At 41.2% G+C, this 25935-nt stretch overlaps 1 protein-coding gene and 1 long non-coding RNA gene across 2 annotated transcripts in view; both read left to right on the top strand.

The window, feature by feature from the left end:
* Positions 1-20700, top strand: part of LOC149459077 (uncharacterized) — a 41657-nt gene extending 20957 nt beyond the window's left edge. The window contains exon 2 of the long non-coding RNA XR_016313353.1: positions 20512-20700. This is a non-coding gene — a long non-coding RNA (uncharacterized LOC149459077). The remainder of the gene's footprint in view (positions 1-20511) is intronic.
* PYGM (glycogen phosphorylase, muscle associated) overlaps positions 1-25935 on the top strand; it is a 580472-nt gene that overhangs the window by 416569 nt on the left and 137968 nt on the right. The gene's annotated exons all lie outside the window — the stretch shown is intronic.

Below are 25935 nucleotides of genomic sequence, written 5' to 3'. Positions count from 1 at the left end.
CTCCTTCTCAAAATAATAACATATAGTGTTGCGCTCCCAAACCTCCAATTAATATACTATTATTTGAATCACTTAATCTCTATTCTAAAGATCACAATAATAAAGAATGATGTATGTAATTGATCATAAATATAATAACCTTAAGCTGTGAATCAATACAGATAAATCATGTGCATGAATAAATAAAAACAAAAAAATATAAAATAATAAAGTGGAAATAATGTCCCAAAAAAGTGACTTTGTGCTGAAAAATCTTCAATCTATAATGATTATAAATCGGTGACTGCTTGTGAATCCTCCCACATCAAATCCCCCTGATGAAGCCACGTGACCAGTGGCGTAACGCGTAGGGGTGGGACTGTAACGTTCAAATAATAGTATATTAATTGGAGGTTTGGGAGCGCAACACTATATGTTATTATTTTGCGTTTTGCCACATTGGTAGTTATGTGCTAGAGGTTTGCAATCCAACTTTAAAGTGTATTAATAAGGAGTTTTTGTCTTGCAAGGGATCTCCTTCTCCTTTGGGTCTCTACTGTTAAATCCGCATAGATTTGGATAGTCAAGTCTCCAAACTTAATTAATGATATTGCCTTGGTCTTCTTCCAAATCTAATCCTTGACCCCAAAATTTTGGAACTGGACAATTATGTCTCTCGGTCTTTCCTTCTCAGTAGCCTGTTTGAACTTTCCTATTCTAAACACTCCGTCTAACTTGATCCCGTCTGTTTCAGGTCTGTCTCTTATGGAGTTTAGGGTTTTTTTAACTAATTCATATAGTATTCCCCCTTTAGCAGTCTCTGGGATTCCTCGTATTCTAAGATTACACCTTCTTTCTTTATTTTCTTGATCTTCCATCCTATAGATCATTTTTTTCTGGTTATTTTCTAATTGGCTTATTTTTTCCCTTAGATTATCTATGTTCTGGGCCTGGATTTTAACTTTCTCCTCCATTTCTTCTAATCTTGATAGCAGATATCCTAAGTCGTTTCGAATAGCTGTCATTTCATGTTTTATCATTTTTTCCAAATTTTTAAACATTTCTACCATCTCCTTCTTATTTGGTATTTGTAGTTCACCGTCAGATTGTTTTTTTCCCAAGCCATCCACTGTTTGTTGGCCGCCACTGCTATTCATGCCCAATGATAATCTAGGGCTAGATCCTGAACTAGTGTCCATTTCTCCCTTTGCGCTTTGGGCCCTTTCTGGCGTAATAATTCCATATGATGTAAGTTTCTTTATTGTTCCTGTTTGGGACCCTTTGGGCCCTGCTCCCTTGGGACCTTTGTTCTTCATATCCTCTATATAACTTAATAGACTTGTAAATTTTTCCTATATCCTTTATTCTCTTGGGACACCTGGGTCTCCTCTCTTCTTCTCTTCTAACCCCTGGGAATCCACCCCTCCTTCACCCCTTGGTCGCCTGTGTCGCTCAGGGGTCCACACCACAATAGGCCCCCAACAGCTTTCACTCACCCTTCCCTTCACCGACGGAGAGTCAAGACTTGTTTGGAGGGCCTTCACTGCTGCTCAGTCCTGGGGGGGGGATTTCCTCAGGGATTCAGGATCAAACAGTCGGCCAGGAGGTACAAACAGCTACGAGCCGGCATCCCCCTGTCACATCAGATCAGCCACCCTCTAGCCGCACGAATTTCCAGCCATGTAGGGCAGGGGAAGCCGGCGTGTCACTGCCTCCCTGTCAGGAAACCGGCCGGCATCTCCACTTCCCAGTAGGCCTTTGCGGCAAGCGGCGTGCTCACACCGCCCTGCATCGATTCCCCGGCAACCCGACAGCTGCACTGGGATCTCTGTAGCGTGTTCACCTCCCGGAGGTCCGTGCCCGCTCTCCACTGCCTTCACCGCGCCAGCCTCTCCTCCCTTGGAGCCCACCTCAGTCAGGTAGGGCTTTGCACCATGAGGGTCTCGGGATGGTCAGTTTGGAGGTTACCGGAGAGCACTCACATCGTGCTCTCTGTCGCCGCCATGTTTAGGCTCCACCCCGGTAGTGGCCTGGCTCGCAGTTACATAGTTACATAGTCTGGCTGAAAAAAGACAGAAGTCCATCCAGTTCAACCATTAAAAAGAAAAAAAAAAAAAAGTTATAATCCTATACCCACAGTTGATCCAGAGGAAGGCGGAAAAAAAAACAGCAAAGCATGATCCAATTTGCTCCTGCAGGGGAAAAAAATTCCTTTCTGATCCCCCGAGAGGCAATCGGATATTCCATGGATCAACGGTACCTATAAATGTTAGTAACCAATTATATTCTGTGTATCCAACAAAGAATCCATGCCTTTTTTAAAGCAATCCACTGAGCTGGCCAGAAACAACTCTTGAGGGAGTCTATTCCACATTCTCACAGCTCTCACTGTGAAGAAACATTTCTATGTTTGGAGATTACATTTATTTTCCTCCAGACATAAAGAGTGCCCCCTTGTCCTCTGTGATGACTGTAACGGAACCGGACCCAGACTGTGCTAGGGTATTTCCGTTAGACTCCGGTTTCCCTGTCCCAACACAAATCCCCAGACGGCACCACTGATCATGCAGGAAATAAGACAGCACCAGACTCTTCTTAAGACAGGAAGTCAACTGCTTTATTTTAACACAAATACAAGATATATACACAAGGCGGGGAAATACAACCAGGAACAGGAAACACATCAGCAGGCCCTCCCATCAGGGGGAAGGGCTGCAGGAAACACCCCCCACCAAACCAAGACATTGAACAATGGGATGCAGCACATGGCAGTGAACAATGACCAACCCCCACACCAATAGACAAACATGACATCCCATAATAGTTTGCTAGAACAATGGAATGCAGCCGCATGGCAGAGAACAATGAAACAACCACATGGCAGTGAACAATGGACAACCCCCAACCCCACCTATACATGTCTACACCATATCAGGACAGACCACCCTGTACCCCTAACAGGCACAAGGTGGGTTACACATAAGAGGAACATGAGGAGCTGATACAGGGGTCCCCCTACCCCCAAAAGTCACTCCCGTCACAATGACCTCGGTGAATAGCTCTACACCAAGTTCACTATATGAACCACTGATGTATTTATACATGTTGATCATATCGCCCCTTAATCTCCTTTTCTCAAGAGAGAATAAATTCAGTTCCTCTAATTTTTCCTTATAGCTGATCTCCTCCATGTCTCTTATCAGATTGGTTGCCCTTCTCTGTACTTTTTCCAGTTCCCCAATGTTCTTTTTGGGAATTGGTGCCCAAAACTGAACTGCATATTTCAGATGAGCTCTTATGATTTGTACAGGGGTAAAATGATATATCTCTCTCTGGAGTCTATACGTCTCTTAATACAAGAAACCGCAACTTGGCCCCAGTCACACACTCTAGATTATTTTGTAAAGGGCCTACATGCTTGGACCGGACCTTTTTACTATTAATATATTTGAATATATTTGCAGTCTCTGCTCTAATTCATCCCAAAGATGTTCTATTGGGTTGAGGTTAGGACTCTGTGCAGGCCAGTCAAGTTCCTCCTCCCCAGACTCGCTCATCCATGTCTTTTTGGACTTTGCTTTGTGCACTGGTGTGTAGTCATGTTGGAACAGGAAGGGGCCATTCCCAAACTGTTCCTACAAAGTTGGGAGAATGGAATTGTCCAAAATGTTTTGGTATGCTGACACCTTAAGAGTTTCCTTCACTGGAACTAAGGGGCCAAGCCCAACCTCTGAGAATCAACCCCATACCATAATCCCCCCTCCACCAAACTTTACACTGGGCACAATGCAGTCAGGCAAGTACTGTTTTCCTGGCAACTGCCAAACCTAAACACAGTCATTGGTTTGTCAAACAGAGGAGCATGATTCGTCACTCCAGAGAACACATCTCCACTGTTCTAGAGTCCAGTGGCGGCATGCTTTACACCACTGCATCTGACTCTTTGCATTGCACTTGGTGATGTAAGGCTTGGATGCAGCTGCTCAGTCCCTCATAATAAACCATTCCATGAAGCTCTCTTTGCAGTGTTGTTGTGCTAATTTGAAGGCCACATGAAGTTTGGAGGTCTTTAGCTACTGACTCTGCAGACAGTTGGCAACTTCTGCGCTCTGCATGGGCTGATCCCGCTCTGTCATTTTACGTGGCCTACCACTTTGAGTTGCTGTTGTTCCCAGTTTCTTCCACTTTGTTATAATACCACTAATAGCTGACCATGGAATATTTAGTAGCAAGGAAATTTCACAGATGCATAAGTGGCAACCTGTCATGGTACCACGATTGAATATACTGAGCCCCTGAGAGCAACCCATTCTTTCACAAATGTTTGTAGAAACAGTCTGCATGCCAAGGTGCTTGATTTTATACATCTGCAGCCATGGAGGTAATTGTAACACCTGAAACCAATGATTTAGAGGGGTGTCCCAATACTTTTGAAAATATAGTGTATATCCTAAGACAATAAAACTGCTAAACCAGCACAAGTTGACCTGAGTCTGTTACCTCTTTCAATAATGTCAAGCTGCATGAGTCTATCTGCATATGTGTAAATCACAACTGTTATAATATAGGACACCCCTCACATTTAAAGAGAGAGCAGACTACCTGCAATCATATGGATTGGAGCCAAACCAGGTGTTGCCAACCAGGGGTTCCATATAGCTTCAAATTTTCTAATACAGTTTCTATGTTGAAATATCCATTTTTCTCTAGAGATTACATGATTAACTGGGTGACATTCAGTTTCTGTGCTATATAAAGCAACCTGGTGACAGGAGGTATCAGCTCAGTGGGCACATTAGAACCATCAAGCATGTTAAGAAGACATGTTTTAGGTTCTATTGTTAAGTTAACCTGGTAAATAGAGGATATAAGAGAAACAATATCATGCCAATATTCTATGGAGTTTTGGGTACCTCCAGATCATATGAATAAAGTCTGCTGGACCTCTGTCACATCTAGGACACAGATCTGATAGATTCCATCTATGTAATTTAATTGGGGTGTGATAAACCCTATGAAGGATAAAAAGTTGGGTGAGTCTCTGCATTGGTGGCAAGGATACCATAGGGAAGGGTTGTAAGGCTTGCTCCCATAGTCCCTCTGTTAATGGGCCTATATCTTCCTCCCATCCCCATCTAGCTGGAATATAGGTTCATGTATGTATCTCCACCAGCAGGGTCCCGTATAGTTGGGAGATAAGCCCTTTTTTAGAATCGGTTTGCTTGAATACCATAAAATTGGGTTTTTATTTTCTACTAGTTTATATATGTGAGCCTGGGTAGTTAAGGCATGCCTCAGCTGTAAGTATGGAAAGAACTTTTGTGTAGGAAGATTAAATTCCATCTGAAGAGCCTGGATGGTCTTCAAGGTATGACCTTCATACAATTGGGACAGATATTTTACACTCCTTTCCCACCACATCCCAAAACCTTGTAATTTGTTTATCTCTGAGAGGATCAAGTTATTCCAGAGTAGCATAATGCTAGTAAACCCCTCCCATTTCAGTATTTTTTTAACAGAAGACCATAGTTGGTGGAAAAGAAGCAGCTGAGAGAGCAGAGGATACTCAGAACGATTGGACAGTAGAACCACCTGGATAGGATCTTCGAAATCAAGTGTATCCCAGCCCATGAAGTGCTGAAGCTGGCCAGCAAAAAAGTACATTTTGGGATGGGGAATGGCCAATCCACCAGCATTTTTTCCTAGTTGGAGTGTAGGTAATTTGATTTGTGGGGATTTCTTTTTCCAGATACGGTCTCGGAACAGAGTATCAATCTGTTTGTACCATTTTTGTGACAACCAAATGGGAGAGTTATGCAGGATATATAATATTTGGGGGGCTCAAATAATTTTGATTACATTAGAACAGCCAATAACAGTTAAGGGGAGCTTGCATCAGCAGGCAGATTTTTGCTTAAATTTGGCAAACAGAGGGCATAAATTAAATTCCAGGTATCTACAGTTGCAAGAAAAAGTATGTGAACCCCTTGGGATTATGTGGCGTTTTGCATGAATTGGGCATGAAAAGTGCTCTGAACGTCATCTAAGTCACAATAATAGAAGAACACAGTCTGCTGAACATAATACTACACAAACATTAGATGTTGCCATGGTTTAATTGCACATAACATGTAAACATTCACAGTGCAGGGAGGAAAAAGTATGTGAGGCCCTAGCTTAATGACTTCTCCCAGAGCTAATTGGAGCCAGGAGTGAGCCAACCTTGACTCCAATCAGTGTGATGATATTGGATGTGTTGCTGACAGCTGTCCTGCCCTTAAAAAAACACACCCCTGTTTTGGGTTTACTGGTTTCAAGAAGCACTGTCTGATGTGAACCATGCCTCGCAGAAAAGAGCTCTCAGAAGACCTACGATCAAGAATTGTTGACTTGCATGAAGCTGGAAAGGGTTACAAAAGTATCTCCAAAAGCCTTGATGTTCATGTGTCCACGGTAAGACAGACTGTCTACAAATGGAGAAAGTTTAGCACTGTTGCTACTCTCCCTAGGCGTGGTCGTCCTGTAAAAATGACTGCAAGAGCACAGCGCAGAATGCTGCATGAGGTAAAGAAGAATCTCAGAGTGTCAGCTAAAGACATACAGAAATCTCTGGCACATGCTAACATTTTTGTTGACACATCTACAATAAGGAAAACCTTAAACAAGAATGGAGTGCATGGGAGGACACCACAGAGGAAGCCATTGCTGTCCAAAAAGAATATTGCAGCACGTTTGAAGAAAAGAGCACCTGGATGTTCCACAGCACTACTGGCAAAATATACTGTGGACAGATGAAACCAAGATTGAGTTGTTTGGGAAGAACACACAACACTACTGTATGTGTGGAGAAAAAAAGGCACAGCACACCAACATCAAAACATCATCCCCACTGTAAAACATGGCGGAGGGAGCATCATGGTTTGGGGCTGCTTTGCTGCCTCAGGGCCTGGACGGATTGTTGTCATTGATGGGTAAATGAATTCCAGAGTTTATCAAGACATTTTGCAGGAAAACGTACGACCATCTGTCCGCCAACTGAAGCTCCGCAGAGGATAGGTGATGCAACAGTACAATGACCCAAAGCATACAAGTAATTCAACAAAACAATGGCTGCAACAGCACAGAATACGCCTTCTGGAGTGGCCCAGTCAGAGTCCTGACCTCAACCTGATTGAAATGCTGTGGCATGACCTTAAGAGAGCGATTCACACCAGACATCCCAAGAATATTGCTACACTGAAACAGTTTTGTGAAGAGGAGTGGTCCAAAATGACTCCAGATCGTTGTGCAGGTCTGATCTGCAACTACAGGAAAAGTTTGGTTGAGGTTATTGCCGCCAAAGGAGGGTCAACCAGTTAAGTCCAAAGGTTCACATACTTTTTCCTCCCTGCACTGTGAATGTTTACATGTTATGTGCAATGAATCCATGGCAACATCTAATATTTGTGTAGTATTATGTTCAGCAGACTGTGTTCTTCTATTGTTGTGACTTAGATGACGTTCAGAGCACATTTTATCCCCAATTCATGCAAAACTCCACATAATCCCAAGGGGTTCACATACTTTTTCTTGCAACTGTAGATACGACTGAATGGATGAGCACTCCTAAATATATAAAGGAGTCAACAGCTTTCATGTTAGAGAAGGCAGGAGGTTTAATGGATCAAAAGAAAGCAAGACAGATTTGTACCAATTGATTATAAAGCCCAAGAATTTACCAAAAAGAGAAATCAGTTCCATTAGAGAAGTCAGAGATTGCTGTGTGTCACCTAGGTACAGTAAAGTATCATCAGCATAAAGGCTAATTTTGTCTGCTCTAGTGCCACGTCTAAAATCAGTGATGTTAGTATTCTGTCTGTCTGCAATTGCAAAGGGTTCCACTGCCAGGGCAAACAGCAGTGGAGACAATGGCCATCCTTGCCTGGTGCCCCTATGGAGATTAAACAGGTCTGATAGTACTCTATTATTTCTGATCCTAGCTGTTGGGGAGGAATATAGTAATTGTATCCACTTAATGAAAATGGGGCCTATTCCAAATGCTTGTAAGGCTTCCCACAAATAAGGCCACTCCACGCTGTCAAAAGCTTTAGCGGCATCCAATGACGGCACTGCTCTTCCACCCAGATTTTTTTTTTTAAATATTTATTGATTTTTCACAGTAATAAACATATTTTCGTCTCATTCATAATAAATATACAGTTATTTCTTATTACTTTATTTTTCCCCTTCTTAAAACAATACCCCCTCCCCCTCCCCCCCCAGAAAACCCTCCCCACTCTGCATTTTTCACTGTCTTTTATCCAAAGCAAGCATATCTTACCCATCTATCCATTCTATGATTTTCTACATTTCACTTCCTCACATTTGCTACAAAGTTTTCCCATTTTTCCCATTTCACGGAATATACCTCTAGCTTGTCTTCCTGTATATAATATAACTTCTCCATTTTACTAATCCAGTTTACTCTTTCTATCCAATCCTCCTCTTTCGGTATTTTTACTTTCTTCCAATACTTGGGGATCAGGCTTTTTGCCGCGTTCATATAGTACCCTAAACCTAATTTCTTATATTTGCTAACTGATAACTCTGAGCTATGTAACAGACACATCCCTGGATCTAACCCGATGTTCACTTCGGTAATGGTCTCTATTAAATGTACTATTGTTTTCCAGAATATTTGAATTTTTGGACATTCCCACCAAATGTGATACACTGTCCCCACTTCCCCGCATTCTCGCCAACACCACTGTGATTTCTCCCCACTTATCTTGCATTCTACACTCGGAACAATGTGCCATCTTGTCAAACATTTATAATTTATTTCTACATCCCTCAAACTTACATTTTCGTGAACTAATCTATTTATTTTTTTTGTTTTTCTTCATCTAATACCACCCCCATATCACTTTCCCATTTTACTATGTGCATTGGTTTAGTATTTGTGTCTAATTCCGTAAGAATTCTATATATTTTAGCTGTTCCGTGTTTCCCATCCCCCCCCGTGTATCCAACAACCTTTCAAATAAATTCCAATCCTTTTTCATTCTCAAAGGTTTTGGGAGATTTCCCCAAAAACAATTTAATTGGTGATAACGCCACTCATCTAACCTGGTGAAGATCTTTCCCTTTTCCTTTTCCATATCTTTAAAGGGCTTCAGTTTCCCCTCCCCGATTATATCTCTTAATTGTACATCTTCCTTTTTAAACCATTTACCTGTTATCTCCTCTCTACCTGGGAGAAAAAAATCTGTGTTTCTTAGTGGCATTAATATAGAGTTAAATTCCCATTTCATATATTTGTGTATTTTATCCCATTCCCTTAAAACATTTACAGTGTACAAACTTATATCCTCCTTCAAACCTCTAAATTGTGCCGGTAACCATATAACTCTGTTCAAATTACTTCCACTAAGTGCATTTTCTATTTTTACCCAACTTTTCCCCTCTAAATTGAACGTCCAGTCAAAAATTCTCCCTAATATTACTGCTTTGTAGTATCTCTTAATATCTGGAACGCCCAGGCCTCCCTTTCCTTTATCTCTACTTAGTATTTCATAGGATACCCTCGGTTTTTTATTCCTCCAAATATATCTTGTTATCATTCTTTTTATTACTTTAAAGAAGGCTTCTGGGAGTTTAATTGGTATCATTTGAAATCTGTATAAAATTTTCGGTACTATTATCATTTTTACCAGGTTTATACGTCCTATCCATGATGGGATTCCTTTTTCTAAAGTTTTTATTTCCCCCTTCACTTCATTTACTAATGAAATATAGTTTAGTTTGTATAGGTTCTTATATGCCGCAGTAAGTCTTACTCCCAAATATTTTATATCTCTTTCTTTCCAAATGAAGGGAAATTCTTTTTGTATTTTCTCTTTTTCTCTTTTTGGGATATTTATATTTAAGATCTCAGTTTTTGTTGGGTTAATTTTTAAATTTGATAGTTCCCCATATTCCTTCAACGATTTCATTAGGTTTGGTAGTGTTATCCTGGGATTCCCCACATAAAATAATAAATCATCCGCAAAGGCCGCCACTTTGTGCTCTATATCTCCTATCTGAATTCCCCTTATATCCCCATTCCTCCTTATTGTTGACAGTAAAGGTTCCAATGACATAACATACAATAAGGGGGACAAAGGGCAGCCCTGTCTTGTTCCATTTGACATTCCAATGGGCTCGGTTTTTTCCCCATTTACTATTACTACTGCAGAAGGCTTCCTATACAACTTTTTTATCCATTCCCTCATTCTAACTTCAATTCCCAGAGCCTCCAAGGTATCCATCATGAAGCCCCAATCTACTCTATCAAAGGTTTTTTCGGCGTCGATTGACATAACCACCGCCGGCATCTCCTCTTTTCTACTTTTCTGGATAAGCATCAGGGATCTTAACCCATTGTCCCTACCCTCCCTTCCTGGGACAAAGCCCACCTGATCTCCATGTATCCATTTAGGCATAAACTCCTTCAACCTGTTTACCAAGACCTTTGCATATAACTTGGTGTCTAAGTTCAACAGTGAGATTGGCCTATAGTTAGAACACTGTGAAGCGTCTTTTCCTTCCTTCTGTAATAATACCACATGAGCCTGTAACGATTCTCTCCTCATATCGATCTCTCCTCCCAGGGCATTCATATATTTTTCCAATTTGGGGGTCAGTTGTTCACTAAACTTTTTATAATACCTCGCCGTGAAGCCATCCGGTCCTGGGCTTTTTCCCGTCTCTGTGCTTTTTAGGGCTATTTTTATTTCTTCTTGTGTAATTTCTGCTTCAAGGGAGTTTAATTGATCTTCTCTTAATTTTGGTAGACCCGCATTTTTTAAATATATCTTTCTTTTTTTCTATTTTCCATTTCCCTATTATTTACTGCGTCATAGGGATTGATATTATACAGCTTTCTATAATAATCCATGAATACCTTTGCAATCTCCTTATTTGAATGAACCAGTTCTCCCTTAGGGTTTTTTATTTTATCAATATAATTCCTATTTTTCTTTTTTCTTAAGGCTCTCATTAGAAATTTTCCCGGCCTATCTCCCCATCTATATCTCTCACCTAGCACTTTGTTATAGACTCTCCTTCTCTCCTCCTCCATCAAGGTCTCTAACTCCCTCTTTTTTTTTTTTTATCTTCTGCTTTATTTCTTTTGCTATACTATTTTTATGTGTCTCTTCCAAATCAGATATATCCTTTAGGAGCCTACTGATTTTCTCTGTCCTTTCTCTTTTCTTTCTTGCCCCAACTGAAATTAGGATACCTCTTATGTATGCCTTATGAGACTCCCATACTGTAGCTATTGATACATCCTCTGTCTCATTCTCTCTAAAAAATCTCTCAATTTCTTTCCCAATCCTTTGGGTGGTATCTTTATCATGGAGAAGTGCTTCATTCAACCTCCATCCCACCCCCTCCGTTTTCCTCCTTCCCCATCCCATTCTCAACACGACAGGGGCGTGGTCTGAAAAAGTCATTGCTCCTATATCTACTTTGACTATTGATTCTAAAAATCGATGTTCTATCAATATATAGTCCAACCTTGAGTACATCTCATGTGCATTTGAGAAGAATGTATAGTCTCTGTCCTTCATATGCATAATTCTCCATGCATCCACCAATTGAAACTCATGGATCATCTTCTTTAATAATCTCAGAGATCTATTTCCTTCACGCTGCACAGAAGAGGTTGTATCATTTTGTGGGTCCATACAGAAATTAAAATCCCCAGCTAATATCAAACAGCCCTTTTTAAAATCCATCAGTCTTTTTAACACACCTTTCAAGTACATCTCCGGTTTCTTGTTTGGACAGTATACATTCGCTAGTGTACACTCCACCTCTTGTATTTTACCTTTCAAAAACAGATATCTCCCCTCTGGGTCCTCTTTTCTATCCTCCAACTCAAATCTTATATTTTTTCTGAACCCTATTGCCACCCCTTTAGCTCTTCTGATTGGGAATCTGCATAATACCATAGTGGATAATCTCTAGATTTTAATTTAACCCTAGATTCTATCTCGAGATGTGTCTCTTGCAAAAATACCACTGAGGCCTCTCTATGGTGTAGTTCTTTAAATAGCCTAAATCTCTTCCCAGGACAATTCAACCCTTTTACGTTATATGTAACAACTTGTAGTTCTTCCATCTTATTTATATCCCTCTTTTCCTCTACCATTCCTACTCCTCTTTTCCCTTGCTTTGGTACCCCTCTTAATCCTGCAGAGTATTATCCCTAGTATCAATACCCCTACCCCCTCCCCTCCCCCGACCCCCCCCTTCCCCCCCTCCCCTTTTTAGGCGACTGTTATACCTACTATTCATTTGTGGGGACCCGCTCCCCACCTTTGAATTGTTACTAAGGGTCACAAACTCCGCCCATGAACGGCTCCTCCTCCCTCCACCTCCCCAGTACCCTCCACTCTTTTATTTACTCATTATAGTTCTAAGTGCCTCTTGACACACTACTAAATATCGTTCTATAAGGAAGACTAAAGGGCCAGGAAGAAGAGAGAGAGAGACATGAGAAAGAGAGAGGAGAAAAAAAAAATGGTGAACTTTTACCCTCTCCCCCCCCCCCCCCCCCCACTTCATCTCTCTGGCAGACAGCCAGTCCTCTTGTCTCATTTTTCCTATCTCTCTCTCCTCTTCCTCCCATCCAACAATCTCCATTCTTTGTAACTTCAGTTTTTCACAAAAGTCTCTCAGGTCTTCCGGAAATCTCAAATAAGCTCCATCTTTCCATCCAATTAAACACGCTGGGGTCCCCCATCTATAAAACATGTTCTTTTTCCTCATCTGTTCTAGAAGGGGTTTTAAAGATCTCTTTCTCCACAGAGTCTCAGGTGTAAGATCCACATATATCTGGATATCCATTTCTCCATAGCTAATTGCTGCTTTTCCTTTAATCTTTCTCCAGATTGCTTCTTTATCTCCATATTTGCTAAATTTAACAATTATATCCCTTGATTTTTCTTTCCCAGTACCTTGTTGGCGCTGTCCTATTTTCATGACATCCTCCAAATTAATCACCTCTAGGGCAGGTCTGTCCATTATGGAGTTTAAAATTTTTCCTACTACTTCTTGCAATGTTTCCCCTTTTGTATTTTCTGGAACTCCTTTTATCCTAAGATTACTCCTCCTGTCCCAATTTTCTTGTACCTCCATCTTGTATATAATTTTTTTCAGTATTTTCCCCATGTTCTTTCATTTCTTTTCTATTTCCTCGATGTTTTGAGCCTGATTTTTACTTTTCTCCTCCATTTCTTCCACTCTCCTCAACACCTGCCCCATGTCATTTAGAATAGTTGCCATTTCTTGTTTTATTATTTTCTCTAGCTCTTTAAACATCTCTGCCATTTCTTTTTTATTTGGTACTTGTAGTTCACTTTCATTCTCACTCCTCTCCATGGCTCCTATTGTTTGTTGACTACTAATATTTAGTCCCAGCGATAGTCTAGGACTACTTTCCAAACTAATATCTCCTTCAGCTTTTCCATTTTTCCCTTGAGATCTTTCTGGGGTTACTTTTCCCTGGGATGTATACTGCTTAATCGTTCCTGTTTGGGACCCTTTTGGCCCACTTCCTTTACTGCTTTTGTTCTTCATTTCTTTTCTTTCATGGGCCTTACTCTCCTTTATACATAGATAGTTCACATATATAAAAGGTCCCAACTTAGCCCAATTAATAACCGATTTTCCCTCCTCTTTTAAGTTACTTAATCTTCTTTTCTTCCTTTTTCCTTCTCTCCTCTTCTGTTTTTTCAAATTCCCCAAAGGGAATCCCCCTTTTCTCCTCTTCACCCCTTATTTTCCTCAACAGCACTATGGGTCATTAAAAACAGTTCCAGCCTCTTTCACTCACCCAAAATCACTTGTCCCTTGCTGTGAAGATGGTAGGGGTCTCCGAATTCCACCTCCTCTGCACAGGTATCCAGCTCCTCTGCACCTTGGGGGGATTCCACAGGGCCACTTCTCTTTCCTTCTCAATTTCCTTGGAGATCCTCCACAGAGAAACTCTTGCCAGGTCCACACCTCAATACTCAGCCAGCCAGGGATCCGACTAGGGCGCCGTATGCATGGGGAACAGCACGCATGGGGAGCAGTACGCCTGGGGCAGAAAGCCGCCTTCTCCCTTTCTCCTCACACCGGCCGGCTTCCTCCTCTCCCAGTGCTCGTTTGCGGTTGGGCACGTGGCCCAACCCGCTCTCTTCCGATTCCCAGCAACCCGGCTCTTCGATCCGCCGGACTTCGGGCGGACTTCTCCCCCCTCGTGCCAGCCCAGCTCCTCCGCTCTCTTGCCGAGCACCCCCGGCACTCAGGTACAGACTCTCTGTGGTGGGATTTTTTTTCTCACCATTTAGAGGGCCCCTGGGGAGGTCAGTGTGGCAAACTTGCTCATCCTTGTTGGAGCGGAGTCCCCCTTTACACTCTGTTTTTCATGTTCTGTCTGTCTATCTGAGGCATACCTTAAATCACTCCTCACATCCCCCCTGCATTCCTGTGAGGCAGACGTTATCTTCTGGCAGATGGTGTGGGGGTCAACCAGGTTAAGACATCCTGCGACCAGCAGTCATAAAAGGTTGTAAAGTGTACTTCCTCCCCCATCTTAATCAAGATAAGAAAACTGCACATTCCTCAGGTGAACTGTATGTTTCATATCATGGGGGATGAGTTGTAGTTAGAGTAGAGTTCCCCAATGACCACTCCCAAAATGTGTAGTCAGAGCCCCCCCTTCCCGTGAGAGGGACTTTCAAGAGAGTTAGTCTGTGTCAGACCTCCGAGGTAACATCGTAACAGAGGAGATCAAAGAACCTTTCGGCTCACAACTTGAATTTGCTAAAACCAGGCAAGGCAAGTAACTTACCCTGTATTTCCTCACTATTCTATGTTTGCTGTGTCTTTATATACATATATATATATATTTTTGTGATATCTCTTTGTACATATTTATTTTGCATCTGACGCTTTTGGTAATAAATCTTTCTTTCTGAAAGTGTTAAACTGTTTCTAAGCGCTTACTTGCAATTCACGAATCCCTGCCTTTGAAGAGACGCTACGGGTTGTCATATCTCTGTATAACAGGTCTGCGGGCCGTGCTATATAGATCCATATTTCAATCATTATAGTGTATATTTGATAACGGGAGTTTCCCAGTCTCCGACAAAAGTGGTGGTGGCAGTAGAGGGTTAGTTACGTAACTGACCCGACCCAGTAACAAGCGCATTCAGGCTGCAGGCACCGATTGTAGTCCATTAGCTGGGCAATCGCTGTGTAGGGTGCAGCTGGGTGGGGCCTTGTTATGCGCGTCACACCGCGGTTTTGGATCGGCCGGCCCTTCGGTCACGAGTTTGGTGAGAAGGTCTGGGGTCTGACGCCGTGGGCGTGACGTATTACTGTTAGTCGCGGCTGTGCGATTGTCGCCTGTTGGTGGCGGCGACCGCGGGTCGTGACAGTCAGTGGAGGAGCTTTGCTGATAGCTCCTACACCAAGCCCTCAGCCGCTGCCATGTTCAGGCTCCTCTTCCACCCAGATTATTAATAGGTATCTGCAGGTTGAGAAACAGTCTTCTAATATTCGTGGTGGTAGACCTAGCTGGGAGAAGGAGGCTGAGGACTTAACTAAAACACTAACTCCCCTTGCATAGGTAGAATGAGTGGAGTGATATAGAAATTTAAACACAAATTTGCTAAATAGATTGATCATCTCTTGGTCTGCATGTGTCTCCTTTAAGCAAACTTGGATCATACGACAACAAAGCATTTAATACAGCCTGTTTTTTACAAGCATCACCCAGTCCTCTCACATTCCAGGAAATGAAAGTCAAGTGGGTAGCCATCTTATCGTGCATTGCTGAAATTGTTGGGGTTGTTGAAGACCGCAAAAGTCCTGAGATACTTTACGCTGAGTAAACGTCATTCATAAAAGACGTAGTAAGAAAGTGGAAAGCGCATAGGTAGTCTGGGGTAGACAGTACACTTGCAGCACATACTGTAGCAAGAAAGCCAGAGCTACTTGAAGATATCGAAAGTTCAGATTGTGCTCCAAACCAAAAACAGCACCAGTAGCCTGGAAATAAGGAACGCATGAACACTTGGGTGACATATGCTGGAAACCCAAAAGGGTGAGGTTCCGCCACCCGCCTAACAGAATACTTAACCTCCCTGGTGGTATTCCCGAGTGTTTTGTCATACATTTTGTCCCTACTGCTTTGTCCTGTGCCCTGCCTGCATTTTTCTTTCTGCCTGGAAACTGAGAAAAGTCCATGGCGTCCAAAAAGCGTCCCTTTTATGTCAAAAGCGGTTTTAAAAGCTAGAATACAGCGATAGTAAATCAGAACCATTTGCAGAATTGAGTGATAATGATTTGTGGGGAAGTTCGTCATCAGACTGAAAACGATTTTGCGACTAAGCTCATTGATGTGCGAACATGGCACTATATTTAAAATTTCAGTGTTTTTGGTTTGATTAAATTATTGAATTCATATATAATTTATTCAATATAATTTATTATTATTTTTTATGATTATATTATAATTTATGATTTCATGTTTAAAATTTTATCATACCTGGGATGTTTACTAGACTCTTGTTCAGACAGATTTCAGTGAGTTATTCCTAAAAATTACAGGCCTACAATAAAAAAATGACATATTTCCATGCAAAAAAATGTACCACTTTCAGCACAGAAATATGGACATAATTATACCGCTAGGGAGGTTAAGGCACATAGAAAACATATTCATATTTGAATAGGCACATCACTTATTAGCATTACGCAGTCGCTGTTCATTGCGATCTAACCAGGAGCAGGCAGCTGATTGAGTGTCAAAGCACTGTGTATTGTTGACATCCACAACCCTAACTTTGCTTGGGTATAACATAGCATACAATAATTGAAATGCCTGTAGGTATTCACATCTTGGTATTTTGCCCTTTGTTTTTGGACTTCAGTAGAGAAATCAGGGAAGAAAGACATTAGAACCTTGAAAGTCAATGTTCTCTCTCTTATGAGCTAATAGTTCAACAAATTCAGGATGAAGAGGCAAAGGCCTAGCGGGAATCCTGTGAGCTTTCAACAGTGAGTAGTGCAGTAAAACCATCCTTCCCAAAAGCCTCCAATAACCAATGTTCAGTGAACTCAGCTGGTTGCTTGCCCTCTTCTCATTCAGGCAGCCCCAGAATGCATATATTTTGTCTACGCTGTCTGTTTTCCATGTCCTCCAGTTTGTTTTCATGGTGAATGGCCTTTGACCTGGTAGCCTGTATGTCTGCCTTCATGGGAGCCAGATCATCTTCAATAGAGCTCACCCTTTCCTCTAAAGCTGTGGTTCTTTCACTGACTGTTTGTATGTCCTGCCTAACTAATGCAAAAACCTCCTTATTGCCATACACTTGGCTGGACGGGGCATACAGTGAGGCATTATGTCTGTAGTGCAGCAAAAACATCTGCTAATGTTGATGGATCAGCAACCTGTGTGGAGCTTGCCTGCTTTTCTCTGCTCCTCTCCTCACTCCAATTGTTCTCTGAGTCCACCCCCCTTCCCTCTGCCGTATCTTGGGAGGAGTGAGAGGTAAGCTCATGCTGCTCAGGCTCTCCAGCAGAGTCACTCACTGTCTTAGAAGCCTTAGTCTTGGATGAGGTGTGCGCATACCTCTCCAGCTTGCCAGCATTGTCCTTAGCTTTGCTCTGCCTCTAGCTTTGATTGTGAAAGGGAGCCGGAGCCATCTCGCTGAGTCATTCCGCCCGGTCCTCCCTCTACTTTGACGCATTTAGACATCGGGCTGGAGCCGTATAATATGGCACTGGGCTCAGCGCAAGCACACTATGGGAGACCTGGGAGCGGGTTACAGATTTTGAGTGCCTCAGGAGCTTTACAGGATACTTGGCAGGAGCTCAGCCTCACATCCATTCCCAATCCATGCCCCCCACACCCTCATCTTAAGGAGGTGGTGTATGCAGATTGGACATACTCTGACAAGATGTTTGCTCCACCAAAGAGATTAATTGTAGCTAAACAGGAGTTTAGTGGAGTATATCCTCGGTAGATACAGCAGTTTCTTATCTTAAAAAAAAAAAAAAAAAAAGCCCAGTGAACAACTTTATGGTGTTTAACCACTTCATGTCCAGACACTTTTACCCCCTTCCTGTCCAGGCTTTCAGCGCTATCACACTTTGAATGACAACTGCGCGGTCATGCAACACTGTACCCATATGAATTTTTTTGAGACCGATAAAGCTTTATTTTGGTGGTATTTATTCACCACTGGGATTTTTACTTTTTTTTGCTATATAAATTAAAAAGTCCAAAAAGTTTGAAAACAGTGTTTTTCTTATAAAATGTTGCAAATAAATAATATTTCATCATAAATCTTGGCCAAAATGTATTCAATTATCTTTTTAGTGAAAAAATTATAACCCAAATTAGTTTATAACCAAAAATTATAATTTTTAAAACTTTTTTACATTTTTATTTTTTTTTATATTATTTATGTTGTTGTTGTTTTTTTTTTTTTACATACTGTCACCCTAGCAGTACAGTGTCACCTTGGTGACACTGTACTACTTGTGTGGGGGTGATGATTTTTTTTTTTCTAGACTGATTGCTTTTACACCCATAAAGGCTGTAAAAGCAATAATTTCTCCTTCTCTCTGGCTGCATTTTTGCAGCCAGAGAAATACTGTGTGAACTGTGATTGGTCACAGCTTGTCACAAGGTACAAGGTTGTTGTGAATAGCCTTGTACCATGTGACCTCTGTGATCATTCACAGATTTCACACGTAGTAAGCAATGATGTCAGAAGTGACATCTTGCTTACTACTCTGTATGTGATCACAGATTGGTCAATCAGTGATCACATGATCGGGACCTCGCACAGAGGTCCCGTCCGACGATCGGTTTTCCACTGTGTCCGGAGGACACAGCGGGCACCGGATCGCAATGCTGCGCGCTCCCGGGGAGCACGCACAAGCAGGTGGCGGGCAGGCCATTTATAAACGGCCACCCGACCCTGCACTGCCACTTTCCGGCCGTTTATATACAACGGCTGGACGGGAGGTGGTTAAGAATACAGCTGACAAATGACTGGAAACTTTCTTCAAGGTGTCTTTTGCCTTGATGGACTTTTGTCCATACACATGAGCAGGTGTCATTGGCTAAAATGTTGGTCTAGAAAATTGCTCTGCAAGAAGCTGTTGGTTAGTTTTTCCTTTTCATGAGCAATGCTTGTATGGGCTAGATTTGGATATCTAGACATGTGTAGAACAAAAGAAATTATTTAATTTCGTGAAGTTACTAATTTTGTTTTGTTGCATTCGTGATGAAATTCATTCTGTTTCATTTATTTGCTTTCAACTGGATTCTAATTTATCCAATGAATTTGAAGTATGAGTATTTGAATCAAATTTGAATCAAAAATATAAAATTGATCCAAATTCACTGTGAAGAATAGCTGGTTCTATTCTATTTGAAATTCGAAATTTGAATTTCGGAAGACAGGTATATTCATTCTATTCTATTTTTTTGTATTTTTTCTATTCTATTATTTTGTATTCTAGTTTATTCTTTTTTATTCTGTTCTATTCCTTTATTTTCTATTCTACAGGGTGTCCCTAAAGTCTGGTCACATAGGCAAAATGCATATTTTCAATAAATTTCAATAAATGTTTCAACAAAATTTTATTTAATTGGATAATAACATCTTCAATGTGATTTTCAGCATTTGTGATGTAAAGTTCCATGCGCTTTGCAAGATTCACGTGCACCTGATGCAGTAACTGCACATTTTTTGAGCACATTCGTTCATGATGTGTTCCTTCAGGTGATTCATATCTGTGGCTTTCATTGAGTAAACCTTCTACTTTCGCATACTCCAAAAAAGAAGTAAAGGGGATTAAGGCCTGTTGAGTTTATATAGTTATATATCACTATATAAACTCAACAGATCTTAATCCCCTATACTTCATACACGCACACACACACTTCAAAATTCAAATTTTGGAAGACCGCTATATTCTAACACTAATACACATAGTGTTTGAAGAAATTTAGCAATAGTCAGCAATATGTTTATATTTCAAATTTGATTTGAATTCCATTAAAATTTTGAACCGTAATCCGTTTAGTAACGAATTTAAACTAATCCAAAATAACTATTGTAATTCAGAAATTTTGATATATTTAAATCTCCCAAAAATTTTGTTTGTATTTCGATTCGGATCAAAAGAAACCACACATGTCTAAGGATAAATATATCAAGAAGATTTTAAGTGGTAGGCATTCTCTTTTACCTCTTTGGAAGAGAGGTAAGCTCAAAATTCAAAGGATGGCTACTCCTTCCATGAGGTCTTCCCTTCATTGCTTTCAGGCTTCAACCTCTAGAGTGAAGTCCCAATCATAGTTCTTTCCTCCAGGCTATCAACATTTTCTCTAAGATTTGAATTTGGTTGGAATTCTGAAGTTTTCACACTCAGCACTTTTTTGCCTTCCAATGTTTCTATGAATGCACAAAATAAAGATGATTGCCTTTGCAGACTCTTGGTCATCTGTTGTCTCAAGGAGTGATCATTCCAGTACAAGGGAATGAAAGGTATTGGTGGAGTGCTGACGTCAAGCTGCTTCATGATCCCGGGTCGTCAGCAGTTTTTACTGTGTTTTTTCACTATCACATTGTTTTAACTGGATGACTGGCTCTGTTCTACAATAAACCTTTATTTAAACTACTACACTATCAATGGCTTTCTTTTGGCTCCTTGGTGAGCTCTATTTGTTCCTTTTTCTGCTGCCTAAGAGGAGTGATTCCAGAGTGGAAATGCATATATACAGTATGAGTTAGATTTGTGCCTGAGAAATATACTGTCTGCTGTACATGTTACAGCTTATGGTTTGGTGAGTGTGAATTTGTTAAGAGTGGTGGCACTCAGTGTTTTCTTTACACCACAAGGATCTACTTGGTAGTGGAAGATCTTTTTTTTCTGAATGGACATATTCTCTGTTCTGAAATCCTCTCTGCCTGCCTGCCATCTTTGTAAGCCCCTTCTAGCACATGGCATCTATTTGTTGCTTTAATCTTTGATGTTACCACTGAAGAAGTATATTAATTGATTTTTATTTTCATTTGTATAATAGCCGCATGATTCTTTTATTTATCTATTCGTGTTCTGACTCCAGCAGGGAAATTCAGCATGCAATAATAAATTTGGCCAATAGATGGAGCCTGGGGTAAATTTACTGTTTTGCAGAAACTAGGATCTACAGTGGGGATCGAAAGTTTGGGCACCCAAGCTAAAAAATTGTATTAATGTGCATAAAGAAGCCAAGGAAAGATGGAAAAATCTCCAAAAGGCATCAAATTACAAATTAGACATTCTTATAACATGTCAACAAAAGTTAGATTTTATTTCCATCATTTACACTTTCAAAATAACAGAAAACAAAAAAATGGCGTCTGCAAAAGTTTGGGCACCCTGCAGAATTTATAGCATGCACTGCCCCCTTTGCAAAGCTGAGACCTGCCATTGTCATGGATTGTTCTCAATCATCGTCTGGAAAGACCAGGTTATGTCAATCTTAAAGGTTTTAAATGCCCAGACTCATCTGACCTTGCCCCAACAATCAGCACCATGAGTTCTTCTAAGCAGTTGTCTAGAAAACTGAAACTGAAAATAGTTGACGCTCACAAAGCTGGAGAAGGCTATAAGAAGATAGCAAAGCGTTTTCAGATGTCAATATCCTCTGTTCGGAATGTAATTAAGAAATGGCAGTCATCAGGAACAGTGGAAGTTAAAGCAAGATCTGGAAGACCAAGAAAAATATCATACAGAACAGCTCGCAGGACTGTGAGAAAAACAATTCAAAACCCACGTTTGACTGCACGATCCCTCCAGAAAGATCTGGCAGACACTGGAGTTGTGGTACACTATTCCACTATAAAGAGATACTTGTACAAATATGGTCTTCATGGAAGAGTCATCAGAAGAAAACCTCTTCTACGCCCTCACCACAAAAATCATCGTTTGAACTTTGCAAATGAACATATAGACAAGCCTGATGCATTTTGGAAACAAGTTCTGTGGACCGATGAGGTTAAAATTGAACTTTTTGGCCGGAATGAGCAAAGGTACGTTTGGAGAAGAAGGGGCACAGAATTTAATGAAAAGAACCTCTGTCCAACTGTTAAGCATGGGGTTGGATCAATCATGCTTTGGGGTTGTGTTGCAGCCAGTGGCACAGGGAACATCTCACGAGTAGAAGGAAAAATGGATTCAATAAAATTTCAGCAAATTTTGGATGGTAACTTGATGCCATCTGTGAAAAAGCTGAAGTTAAAGAGAGGATGGCTTCTACAAATGGATAATGATCTTAAACACACCTCAAAATCCACGGGGGATTACATCAAGAGGCGTAAACTGAAGGTTTTGCCATGGCCTTCACAATCTCCTGACCTCAGCATAATTGAAAAGACAGCCCAGAAATCTCAAAGAACTGGAAGACTTTTGTAATGAAGAATGGGCAAAGATACCTCAAACAAGAATTGAAAGACTCTTGGCTGGCTACAAAAAGCGTTTACAAGCTGTGATACTTGCCAAAGGGGGCAGTACAAGATATTAACTCTGCAGGGCGCCCAAACTTTTGCAGATGCCATTTTTTTGTTTTCTGTTATTTTGAAAGTGTAAATGATGGAAATAAAATCTAACTTTTGTTGACATATTATAAGAATGTCTAATCTGTAATTTGATGCCTTTTGGAGATTTTTCCATCTTTCCTTGGCTTCTTTATGCACATTAATACAAATTTTTAGCTGGGGTGCCCAAACTTTTGATCCCCACTGTATATACTTAATAAAAACTCCCATCATCCTTCACTCTAAGAAAAGGAAACCAAGACATTCTGGGAGCTCAGCCTCCATATTAAGAACCGAGGAAAAGGAACCAACCATAATTCTCTGCAGCACGTCATGGACTGAACTTACATCCCTTACAGGGGCGTCGCTGGTGAGCATGGACTTATTGCCATCAACAGCTTAATCGTTTCATCGTGTTTTCTGTACTATTCATACATTGATTGTATGTATTTATCCTAATGGTTTTACCCACCCTGTTTTGTTAAAGCTTTAAGGTTACATTCAGTCTGGCTTATTAGAAAATAGGAGGGCTTAGCTGCATGTCGAGTTACACACAGGGAAACGTGTAGCAAGGAAAGAACAGTGAAACAGTGCCTACGCAGCAAGCAGGATACACAGTGACTACACAGAAGTATGCTACACTGTCAATGAAGCCAGTTGCATATAGCAACACAGTGGTCTCTACAGATTCAAGCACCCTCGCAAGCAACAAGTTGCAGAGTCAGGCATTTTCACTTAAAAAAGGTTCCAAGTCTCTGGTTCCTCTATATCCTCATCCATAAGTAATGCACTCGCTTTCTCTTGTACAAAAGCTGAAGCTGCAAAAGCCTGAACAGCTTTTGCTGAGCAAGAAATGTGGATATAAAGGAGGGAGCATGATTAGAGGCTGAGAAGGTGCAATGTGAAGCACAATTACAGGTTGAGAAGGTGCAACAAGAAGCACAATTACAGATTGAGAAGGTGCAACAAGAGGCATGCTTAGAGACTGAAAGACCGTGATTAGAGGCTGAGAAGGTACGATTAGAGGCTGAGAAGGTGCAATGCAAAGCATCCTTGGAAATACAGAAAACCCTACTAGAAGCAAACCTAGAGAAACTTAGTGTAGAGAAATAAGCGGCAGTCACTATAGCTGTAGCAGTATACTTAGACATAGCAATATCCTCTGATAGTGATAGTGATCCTCTAGAACGCACTTTGGATTATTTCTATCAACACTCCAGACCAGGGGCGGACTGATAATTCATGAGGCCCCCGGGCAATAGGGGATCATGGGGCCCCTGTGTCCTTGCCCAAACTCAAAAAAGCCTATGAAAAAGGTACCAGGGGCATCTCATGGGGCCCCCTACTGACCTTGGACCCTCGGGCAGTGCCCGAGTTTCCAAATGGACAGTCCACCCCTGCTCCAGACCAAGCAGCAACAAAGAACACATTGAAGAGACAAACCAGAGATGTTATGTAGCACCACCACGAGTCAGCAACAAGCCTCAAATCTGCAAACAAGAGGACTCCAAGCAAAGTGAAACTTCTTATGACAGACACCTTACATGCAAGGCACCAGAATTCATAAATTTTCCTAAAGGTTCTGCCTTTGCATCAGAATAGTATGACAGGGACTGGGTTAAACCAGAGGCTCTTAAAAGATATGATTACACCTCACCTTTTCAACATAGCAATACACAGCCAGCTAATCAAGGCACAGTAGACTTTGCCAAGTTCTTTGCACTACAAGAGTTAGTCTCAAAAGGATTTGAAAAGTTAACAACTGCTCTGAAAGCTACAGAGCCTGGTGATTTTCTTTCCAAAACACTATCAAAGGCTTAGACCTGTCATGTGGTGAAGAGATAGACCTCCTGATCAAATGGTTTGGAAGTGAATCAGCTGAACATGCCAGGTGAATCAGGACAATATATTCAACCTACCCAGACACTGGCCTTAAAATGATCTGGGATAGACTTGATGAATATTATGGTTCAGCAGAAGCAATAGAAAGTGCACTATTGAAAGCTTTCCTAGGATACCTAATAAAGCCTATCAGAAACTCAGGGAACTAAGTAACTTACTAATGGAACTTCAGGTAGCCAAACCCGAAGGGGACTTACTGTACGTGGACCTGCTTCCTTTAACACAGCCAGAGATGGCAACCCCATTGTACAAAAGCTACCCTATAACCTACAAGACCAATGTATCACGTATTGCTCCAAATATAAAAGACAGTATAATGTTCCATTCCCCCCCTTTCTCTGTTTTTGGGGACTCTGTAAGTCAGCAAGCTAGAACAAGAAATAATGCTAGCTTTGACTTTGTGTTGTCATGTGCTTCTCCTACAGGACTGAATCTTCGCAAACCTCCAGTAGTAGTAGTACACAAAACTAATTTGACTCCTCTAGATTCTTTTCACAGATTTGCCAGCCCCTCTATCTCAGAGACAAAGGTCAGAGATCCTGGTAAGCAATGTCCTTTGCACCTGAAGCCACATTCCCTTCTAAAATTCAGAGCCTTCAGAGGGAAATCCACGGAGGAATGCAAAGTCTTTCTGAAGGAGAACAAGTGCTGCTCACCAACATCCCTCTTTGCCAAGGATTGTATGGCCAGTGTAAAATGCAAAGAATGTGACAGCACAAATCACAACACAGCTTTACACTCAGGTTCAGCCCCGTGGACTTTACAATGCACTCACAGCACTGGTGAGCATGGCAGGAAGGAAGGACACTGCTACAACTACACTAGAGATCACTTTACAATGCACAGAGGTCTGCAAAGGAATCATAGGTGGTAGGTCCTGATCCAAAATCTGGCTAGTCAGAGTTTACCTAGCAGGCCAAAGGAACAAAGCCATTAAGCTTTATTCTTGATCAAAGTAACAAGTCTTTAGTCAGCCCAACCTTCTTTGACATAGTCGACATTAAAGTTTCCAACATTCCCTACTCCTTAAAAACTTTTGCAGGAATAGTGGGGATGGCTGGGAGGACAGCAACTGGCTACCTAGTTAACTCTATTAATGGCCAAACATGCTTGTCCTTACCAACTCTTATTGTATGCAGTCAGATCCCTATTCACATATCTGAAATTCCTACACCAGATGCAGCGGCTTATTTCCCACACTTGAAATACATAGTGCACTTTATACCAGAACATAAACCTCAGGCTCAGATAATCCTATTCCTTGGGAGAGATATTTTATGAATCCATAAAGTGTGAGCTCAAATTAATGGTCCGCACAATGCTCCCTATAACTCAGAAGTTAGACCTAGGATGGATCATTGTAAGAAATATCTGTCTAGGAATCATGCACAAACCTACTTCCGTTAATAGTAAGCTTATAAGTTCATGAGAG

Source organism: Staurois parvus, unplaced genomic scaffold (assembly GCF_062004578.1).
Source record: "Staurois parvus isolate SC_StPar_1 unplaced genomic scaffold, SC_StPar_1.0 ptg000275l, whole genome shotgun sequence".
In the NCBI taxonomy this organism is placed as follows: domain Eukaryota; kingdom Metazoa; phylum Chordata; class Amphibia; order Anura; family Ranidae; genus Staurois; species Staurois parvus.
This window is presented reverse-complemented; position numbering and strand designations above follow the sequence as displayed.